This window comes from Aethalodelphis obliquidens, unplaced genomic scaffold (assembly GCF_003676395.1).
Source record: "Aethalodelphis obliquidens isolate GAN/ISIS:26980383/991018 unplaced genomic scaffold, ASM367639v1 scaffold40, whole genome shotgun sequence".
Classification (NCBI taxonomy): Eukaryota; Metazoa; Chordata; class Mammalia; order Artiodactyla; family Delphinidae; genus Aethalodelphis; species Aethalodelphis obliquidens.
Genome location: NW_020837984.1, coordinates 13,495,906 through 13,505,650, shown reverse-complemented (window position 1 = coordinate 13,505,650; position 9,745 = coordinate 13,495,906). Strand labels below are relative to the sequence as shown.

Genomic DNA, 9,745 nt, shown 5'->3' with positions numbered 1-9,745 from the left:
CGGAACTTTCAAACACGGCTGGTGGGAATACAAAATGGTACAGCTACGTTGGGAAATAATGTGACAGTTTCTTACAAAGTTAAGCAGTCACTTACAATATGACCCAGCAGTCTCACTACTCAAAATTTACCAAAGAGAAATGAGACATTATATTCACACCAAAACCTGTAAGCACCTATTTATAGCAGGCGATTCTAACTCCTAAAAATCAGAAGCAAACCCAGTGTCTTTCAACTGATGAATGGCCACATCCACACAATACAATAATACTCAGCAATAAAAAGGATGAAACTATTGATACAAGCAGGAACATGGATGAATCTCAAATGCATTCTGCTGTCTAAAAGAAATCAGACTGCAGACAGGCTACGTCCTATACAATTCCATTTATACGATATTTAGGACAAAGTAAAACTATAGGGATGGAGAACAGATGAGGGTTTGCCCAGGGTTGGCCAAGAGGGGTTGGCTAAAAAGAGACGGTGCTGGACCTGTCTATCTCGATTATGTTGGTTATCACATGACTCTAGGCATTTGCCAAAACTCATACAACTGCAGACCAAAGTAAATGCGGTTTTACTAGATGTCAATTTCAAAACAACTTTTTCATCTGCTCTCATTTGTTGCATGTTTGTTACACAGAACCACCTGACATTCTCACTTCCTCCTGACCTTCAAAAGTTTCCATAGCTAATATAAGTTCTTTTTTTTTTTGAATATCAAATGCTGACTTTCTTTCTTTTTTTTTTTAACATCTTTATTGGAGTATAATTGCTTTACAATGGTGTGCTAGCCTCTGCCCTACAACAAAGTGAATCAGCTATACATATACATACATCCCCATACCTCCTCCCTCTTGCATCTCCCTCCCACACTCCCTATTCCACCCCTCTAGGTGGTCACAAAGCACCGAGCTGATCTCCCTGTGCTATGTGGCTGCTTCCCACTGGCTATCTATTTTACGTTTGGTAGTGTATATAAGTCCATGCCACTCTCTCACTTCGTCCCAGCATACCCTTCCCCCTCCCCGTGTCCTCAAGTCCATTCTCTACAGCTGCGTCTTTATTCCTGTCCTGCCCCTAGATTCTTCAGAACCTTTCTTTTTTCTTTTAGATTCCATATATATGTGTTAGCATATGGTATTTGTTTTTCTCTTTCTGACTTACTTCACTCTGTATGACAGACTCTAGGTCCATCCACCTCACTACAAATAACTCAATTTCGTTTCCTTTTATGGCTAATATTCCATTGTATATATGTGCCACATCTTCTTTATACATTCATCTGTCGATGGACACTTAGGTTGCTTCCATGTCCTGGCTATTGGAAATAGAGCTGCAATGAACGTTGTGGTACGTGACTCTTTTTTTTACAATTTTTTAAAACATCTTTATTGGAGTATAATTGCTTTACAATGGTGTGTTAGTTTCTGCTTTATAACAAAGTGAATCAGCTATACATATACATATGTCCCCATATCTCTTCACTTTTGCATCTCCCTCCCTCCCACCCTCCCTATCCCACCCCTCTAGGTGGTCACAAAGCACCGAGCTGATCTCCCTGTGCTATGTGGCTGCTTCCCACTAGCTATCTATTTTACGTTTGGTAGTGTATATATGTCCATGCCACTCTCTCACTTTGTCCCAGCTTAACCTTCCCCCACCCCATATCCTCAAGTCCATTCTCTAGTAGGTCTGTATCTTTATTCCCATCTTGCCCCTATGTTCTTCATGACCTTTTTTTTTTTCTTAGATTCCATATATATGTGTTAGCATACAGTATTTGTTTTTCTCTTTCTGACTTACTTCACTCTGTATGACAGTCTCTAGGTCCATCCACCTCACTACAAATAACTCAGTTTCATTTCTTTTTATGGCTGAGTGATATTCCATTGTATATATGTGCCACATCTTCTTCATCCATTCATCTGTTGATGGACACTTAGGTTGCTTCCATGTCCTGGCTATTGTACATAGTGCTGCAATGAACATTGTGGTGCATAACTCTTTTTGAATTATGGTTTTCTCAGGGTATAAGCCTAGTAGTGGGATTGCTGGGTCGTATGGTAGTTCTATTTTTGGTTTTTGGAGGAACCTCCATACTGTTCTCCATAGTGGCTGTATCAATTTACATTCCCACCAACAGTGCAAGAGGGTTCCCTTTTCTCCACACCCTCTCCAGCATTTATTGTTTGCAGACTTTTTGATGATGGCCATTCTGACTGGTGTGAGGTGATACCTCCTTGCAGTTTTGATTTACATTTCTCTAATCAGTGATGTTGAGCATTCTTTCATGTGCTTGTTGGCAATCTGTATATCTTCCTTGGAGAAATGTCTATTTAGGTCTTCTGCCCATTTTTGGATTGGGTTGTTTGTTATAAGTTCTGAATAGAAAAAAAGAAAGTGACTTCTAACATCCCACAGTGACTTGGATTAGGTGAGTGGCCTCAAAAAAACATGGGAATGTAGGGAAGACCAAAATATTAAGCTAAATCTCCCCAGATGGTAAGAGAGCAGGGAGGGCGGATGGTACCCCTTCAAAGGCTGGTCTACCTCATGGCATGCCGTCCCCAGCAATGAGCCCACACTCCTGCGAAGAAAGTCTGACCATGATCCTCACCCGGATGACTAATTTAGGTGTCTCAGACTAATAAGGGAACCTGGCCGGGGGTGTTTCCTCCCATCAACACGGTCTCTGAATTCCAGTGCTTCCGGGTCTTAGTACAAGGGAAAGCACAATGATAGGTAAGTTGGTGGCGTTAAATACCCTGAAAAGGAGTTCTTTTGTGGAAAGTAGTAGAAAGCCCACTGGGTAGTGTTCAGGAGACTTAATTAGCCAGGCCTGGTTCTGCTGCTAACTTGCTGTGTTCATATTTGAGCAGTCTACATAGTGCATGTTTTATCATTGTCTTACCAGACTTTTTTTTTTTTTTTTGGGCTGAAAAAAACAGACTCTGAATCAAGCTGGTTTAATACAGATAGATAATAGATCCTTAGATCGATAGATCGACACATACATACATACATACATGGACCAATAATTAGATCAACCAATTGTTCTTAACTGGGGACATTTGGACCCCCAAGGGATATTTGGCAATGTCTAGAGATATTTTGGTTGTCACAACTAGGAGGGTTGCTACTGCCATGAGGTGGAGAAGTCCAAGGTTGCTTCTAAATACCCTACCGTGCACAGGGCAGCTGCCACAGCAAACTGTTGTCTGGCCCAAAATGGCAACAGTGTTGAGGCTGAGAAACACTGCTATAAGTATGGACACACACATACATGTATAAACATAATGATGTATGTGCATGTGTGTATAATTTTTTAAAAAGAAAATATTCTTTCAAAAAACTAAGGTAACTTTGGGGAAGAGATCATGGCTCAGGATGATTAGAAATCAAGGTAGATTTTGCAAGTTTTGAGCTCTTAGAGTTCAAGGCCCTTCCTCTTAGTGTCCTACGTTTTGCAAGGCTCGGTTCTAAATGCCCGTTCTCTGTGAACCTCAGGCTGTGAGAAAACAAGCTAGTTGCAGCTTGAGTCAGCTCTGTCCAAGGACAGGCTTGCAAAGGCCAAGCCTGTGGCCACCCATGGAGACGGGTTGGAAGCCAAGAGGGGGAGCTGGGAAAACAGCCCCAAAGAGGCTATTAAATGTATCTGTAAAGGGATGATAAGGCCATCTACCCTCTAGAAGCCTACCATTAAATAAATGACCGTGGGCCACAGGTCTCTTGGAAGCAGAAATGGCAGGTCTCTCCTTGAAATGGAATTCATAATCTCCCTTTTTTTCCCTTTTTATCTTGAAGAACAGTTTGCGGTTGTTATGCTACTACAGAACAAATAGAACCGTAACTTATGTTCCCCAGTTTGCATAGCTGATTCCATGAACTTTAATAAGTTTTGCTTACTTATGTCAGTCCCAAGTTTTAACCCCTTAGAGCTGTCAGGATATGAAGGGTAATTTTGCCACCTGAAGTTTATACGGACCGAATGAGATAACGGAAAGTACAGTAAATCCCTGTCCCCACACAGTCAGTGGGGGCCAAAATCAGTCATCTACAGCATAAGGTCACGTTATTTTGAAGCTAATGAAATGGCAGGGCGACCTTGAACCTGCTCAGTTGCCCAAGGCAGCTCCAAAGGTCCAGGTGGACCAACAGGCCTGACCCAGCCGCGGCTGAGTGTGCTGCCCTCTGGTGGCCATAGTCAGCTTTAGCTTACACATCGAGGACCAGAATGCGGTCCAGAATGCCGGGACCAGCAGGTCAGAAACAAGAAGCAATTCTAAGAATTTCCCAGTTAGTTGTCACCCTTGTATTGTCCCAGGCCAGGAACAGTGGGCCAGGAAAGGGTGTAGGCTAGAGAATCATGTGGCATTTTCCCTCTACTCAGCTTTCTCTCCCTCCACTCTCTTACACACGACACCCAGAAAATACCCTTGGACAGGACAGAGGATGGACCCATGTGCGCACCACATTGTGTCTAATTATCACAGGGTTCCTTACTGGGGGCGGGGTGCGGGGAGTGGTTTGTTGCTTGGAAACGTAAAACAGTGGTTTTAGCCTTTGTATAGACCCTTTTGAGAGTCTGCACGTACACATATAATTCTTCATACAATTTTGGGAGGGTTGTGCGTTCACTGAAGCCAGTCCAGGACACAGAGGGAAGAACACTGGATACAGCCCTGACAAACATGTCTGTTGGGTAATACATGTATGATCACAAGCCATTCTGAAGCCATTTGGAACAGAAAGGGAAAAGCTCAGGGGTAGGCAAGAGAGAAGGAAGAGAAAATCTATGCCAACTGGAGGATACTAAGCCCTTTGCTGTCCTCTAGAACGTGCCAAATGTCTGTATGGCCCCTTAGACATGTTTATCTATGCTGTGTATCCCCACCTTCTCTTTTCACCCTTAATACTGGGTTCCTGTTTTACACACCTGAGTTTTTTCTCATCCCCCTGTGCTTTCTGGCCCGAGTCGCTGGCAGGCTGGCAGTGAGGCTTGAGTTGGGAGTGAGGAGACCGGGTGGGATTAGGCCGACATCCCCACCTCACCGAGTGAGTACTACAAGCACTACCCTGTCTCTGGGCTCTGAATGGGGATGAACATCTCTCAATCCCTTTGGGGCTGGAATGAGACACTGTGAAGAGATGAAAAACATGGAAAGAGCATTTGTCTTTAAATTTTGGAGTCTACAGTGTTATTCCCAAAATAAGTCCTTCTAGGCTACCCCACAAGCAATTCATGCTTAGAGCTGGTGAAATAGTGTCAGCTGGCCCTGTATGTTGGCCACGCCCACAGCAGCAGGACCCAAACTTCGCCAGATACCAAGGTGGCACCCTTGCCACTTACATCAGTGTCTCTGCTAGTTGGAATTTAGCAGCCAAGTTTGAGAACCAATGATTTAGAGGAGGGGTAGGGAAGGTTCAGCTCAAGAACCTGATGCCATCTTCATGTGATTCTCCTGAGCCCTGGAATGATGGCTCTGACAGATGAAACTATCAACACATGCAGGCACTGGGGAGCTCGTGGAGAATAAGTTAAGGACCGTGAAAACTGGAGGCTGGATAATGGTTAGGAAGCTCGCAGTAATCTGGAGATAAGACGAGAGGGTGGATCTGAGATACAGGTAAGAGAATTAGTAGGACTGATGTGCTCTGCTTGGGGAAGGAAGGGGTCCTGGTCAAGAGGTCAAGGTCCGGCTCAACAATCAGCCCATTCTTGAAACACAAGGTAGAAAAACATCAAGGTTGACTCTATAATTTGTGGCCCCCAGTACAAAGTAAAAATGTGGGGCTCCTTGTTCAAAAATAATTAAGAATTTCAAGAGCCTCTAACTAAGCGCGGGGACCCTGCGCGGTTGCCCAGGTCGCACACCCAAGCACCAGCACTGAAAAGATCTTGGCCACTTTAGGAGTGGACGATACAGGGGGTGTGTGGAGAGAGACACCTAGAAATGAAAGGCCACTGGGTGATGACTCTGTCTCTTTGAAGGACCCGCAGAAGTGCTAGCTGGGGTTATTGTAGGAGGTAGATTTCCTGTTTGTTATTGTAGATTTTCCTGTTTGTCGGTGAATTTCTTGTAAATAGTTGCACGGCAGGATTGCCCTGAGGGCTCTGGTTTGCTATTGGCTGCTGGGGAGTCAATGGCACCGGGGACTGTGGAGATGCATTTGGTGGAGGAGTCTGTGGAATGTGCCATTCTGGGAGTAGAAGGTGATAAGGGTTGTGTGCAAACTGCAATGGTGACATATGAAAACTTATCCATCCAAGTTCAGTTTGGGAAGTAGGAATTGCCTATTAAGGATTTAAGCGTTTATCGAATATTTGGAGGAGCTCAAAGAGCAGACTTCAGGCACCAGGGCAAAACAGACCTGATTCCCTCAGAGACAGATCACCTCTGGGGAAATTCCACAAGTAAGGTCCCTCCGCAGAGGCTGCCGCCACTGCCCCCCATGCCCGAGACCCCACAGAGCCGGCGCTGGAGCTGCGATGTCCAGGAGCCTCACGGGTTCCCATCTTGTTTGCCAGCAATAACCAAGGAGACACGGGGAGATGCCTGCCCTTCACTTCTACGGTCCAGATCGCATACCAGTGAATTGACCCAGCAGAACGTCATCTATTTCTAGAATCCTGGCTACGAGGGAGTCTGAGAAACCTTGGTTTCAGGTTTTCAGTCTCTCCAAAGAAAGGAAAGGTAGAAGGACGTTTCAGCGAAGAGTCCAGGGTTACAATCATAGCCGGTTTTGTCATCCCTAATTGAAAGCATGATAACTTTCTGAATCCGCAGCTGATGAGTTCAGTTTGACTGCTGGTCGGTGAAAGCCAACCTGCAGGGCTTTGAAGAGCATCCTCCCCTACAGCAAGACCTGTCTTCCACTCACCTCACCTGCTGCACCCTCTTTCCCTCCCTCTGCCTTTGCTGGCTCCCTCTCCCACCCTCTGTCTTTCCTCCTTTCTCCTCTCCATTGCTCCCCCTCGCTCTTCATCTTAGCTGCCCACCCAGACTAACTGACCACACGACAACACTGATGTACAACTTTAATATTTCCATTTCCTGAGAAAAGCTGCTTTGTGCCTCTTAGGAGCTCCCTGGATACCCTAACCCTAACCCTAGCGCTAACCAATATCCAGTTAAAGAGGGGGAGGTAGGGCTTCCCTGGTGGCGCAGTGGTTAAGAGTCCACCTGCCGATGCAGGGGACACGGGTTCGTGCCCCGGTCCAGGAAGATCCCACATGCCGCGGAGTGGCTGGACCCATGAGCCATGGCCGCTGAGCCTGCACGTCCGGAGCCTGTGCTCCGCAGCGGGAGAGGCTGCAGCAGGGAGAGGCCCGCGTACCGCAAAAAAAAAAAAAAGAGGGGAGGCAGAGGGATTGGGGCTGCTTAACATGTCTCCCCAGTCCCTGAGTCTGAAGTGGAGGGATTAATTCATTGGCCTCACTTCAATCCCCATCATCAAGAAGACTTTGGGGATGAAGAGGGACAAACTACTATGCATAAGATAAGCTACAAGGACATAGTGTACAACACGGGGAATAGAGCTAATATTTTATAATAACTATAAATGGATTGTAACCTTTAAATATTGTGAATCGCTCTCCTGTACACCTGTAAATTATGTAACATTGTACATCAGCTATACTTCAAGTTTTCAAAAAAGACTTTGATTATAGGAGCGAGAAGTATCCCTTGGCACCCTATGCAGCAGCCTAAGCCCCGTGACTTAGGTCCCAACCTCTCTTGAGAACAGCTGGATGCTAGTCACCTGCATGTGCTTCCAAATTAGCTTCAGAAACAAAAAGCTCTACTTCCTTCTCCAAAAGAAAGGCAGAATTGTCTGTCTGGATCAAACCATTGCTCCACACCAGTAAGGGCAGCAGAAGAACATGCGTTGGTCTTGCTGTAACGTACAGATTTCACTGGGGTGAGGCAAAGTTAGCAGGCCACAGGGCAGTCCCCAGCTATCCCACGAAAATCTCCGAGATCACCTATTTGTATGATAGGCACTGTTCTTGGCAGCAATGGCCTAAAAGTGAGGGAAACAGACAAAGCCCGGCCTTCGAGGAGCTTATAGTCTAGTGGGGGTGGAGACCATAGACATAAAAACAAATGAATATCACTTCCGGTACAAAAGTGCTGTGAAGAAAATAGAATAAGGTGATGGGATAAAGAGAGACTGCAGTAGGGGGATGCTATAGCAGGTATTAGGGTCAGGAAAGACCTCTTTAAAGAGAAAATATTTGAGCCGAAGCTGAATGGGGTGGAGGAAAGACCACGGTAAGATCTGGGTAAGGGTATATCAGAGAGAGAGTGGCAGACAGGCCCGAGGTGGCCTTGAGCTCCAAGTGTTTAAGGAACTAGGAGGTGGGCGTGGCTGAAGGGCAGTGTGAGAGGAGCAGAGGAGAGGCAGGTGGGTTGGGGGAAGGGGTTGGGGGTCAGACCCCACAGGCAGGGATAATTAGTTTGAATCTCATACTGATGGTTTTCAAGAAGACGTTCCACAAGTTGATTTCTGCTTTTAAATGCTATCAAGTCTGGCCATGGTGCAGAGCGTACATTGTACAGCAGTGGTCCCCAGCCCTTTGGGCACCAGGGACCAGTTTTGTGGAAGACAATTTTTCCATGGGGGGAAGAATGGTTCAGGCGGTAATGCGAGCGATGGGAAGCCATGGGGAGCGGCAGACGAAGCTTTGCTCGCTGGCCCACGGCTCGCCTCCTGCTGTGCGATCTCGGTCCTAACAGGCTGCGGACCGGTACCAGTCCGCAGCCCGGGGGGGCTGGGGACCCCTGTTCTACAGGGCAAGAGTGGAGGCAGGAAGACTAGTTAGCAGAAAATGGCAGAAGACTCAGCAAGAAATGATGGTGTTTACAGTATCAGAGATAATTGAAAATAATCAGATGAGAAACACAAATCGCTAATGAATCCAAATGTCTTTTTCTGGTGGATTAGATGCAGGTAGAGAAAAACATGAACGGAAGATGACCGTAGGTGGAAGCTTGAGCAACCGGGTGAAAGGTAGAGTCTTTTATTGACGTCAGCTAAACTGGGTGGGGAGGAATGCGAAGAGAGACAATTCTGGACTCTGTGTCGGACGTACCGGGAGAGAGAAGCCCGAGAGGGATCCAGGTGGAGATGGTGAGCAGTCTGGAGCCCAGCAAACAGACCAGGGTGAACGTACAAAAGGATAGACGGGATTTAAAGCCATGGGAAGGGATGAGACTACCCAGCAAGTGAGGACGGATGAGAGAAGAGGACGAGGGAACTGAGCCCTGGGGCCGGAGCTGGCCTCATAGACACGCAACCTGTGCGGTTGTGCTGAACCCCAGGTCCCTCGCACCTGGTTCAATCCTCTGCGGCCGCCATCTTGCAATTCTTCATAATTTGGAACTAGAAGCTCCACGTTTTCACTCCTCACCAGGCCCTGCAGATGATGAAGCCACTTCTGCCTCAGACACTTCAAAGTTAAGAATCTGGTGGAGACAGAGACTCCATCAAAGAAAGCTCAAAAAGAGTGATTAATGGGGTAAGGAAGGCCCAGAGTACGGTATCAAGCCAGCCCAGAGATTACTTCTGGGAGGAAATGGCCAACTGTGTCAAACACCGCAGGGCACTGGAGTGAGACAAGGACAGCGATAGATGCACCCTTGGCCAAGTCCCCAACAATCAGTGACTTTGACGATGACCTTCTTGGCAGTGTGGCCTGCACCAGTCCTTAATTTGGCTGACTACAGAATGACAAGAGA

General features: G+C 46.4%; 1 protein-coding gene across 1 annotated transcript in view; it reads right to left on the bottom strand.

The window, feature by feature from the left end:
• The window catches only part of ARHGAP25 (Rho GTPase activating protein 25), a 90,822-nt gene that overhangs the window by 68,074 nt on the left and 13,003 nt on the right, over positions 1-9,745 (bottom strand). The gene's annotated exons all lie outside the window — the stretch shown is intronic.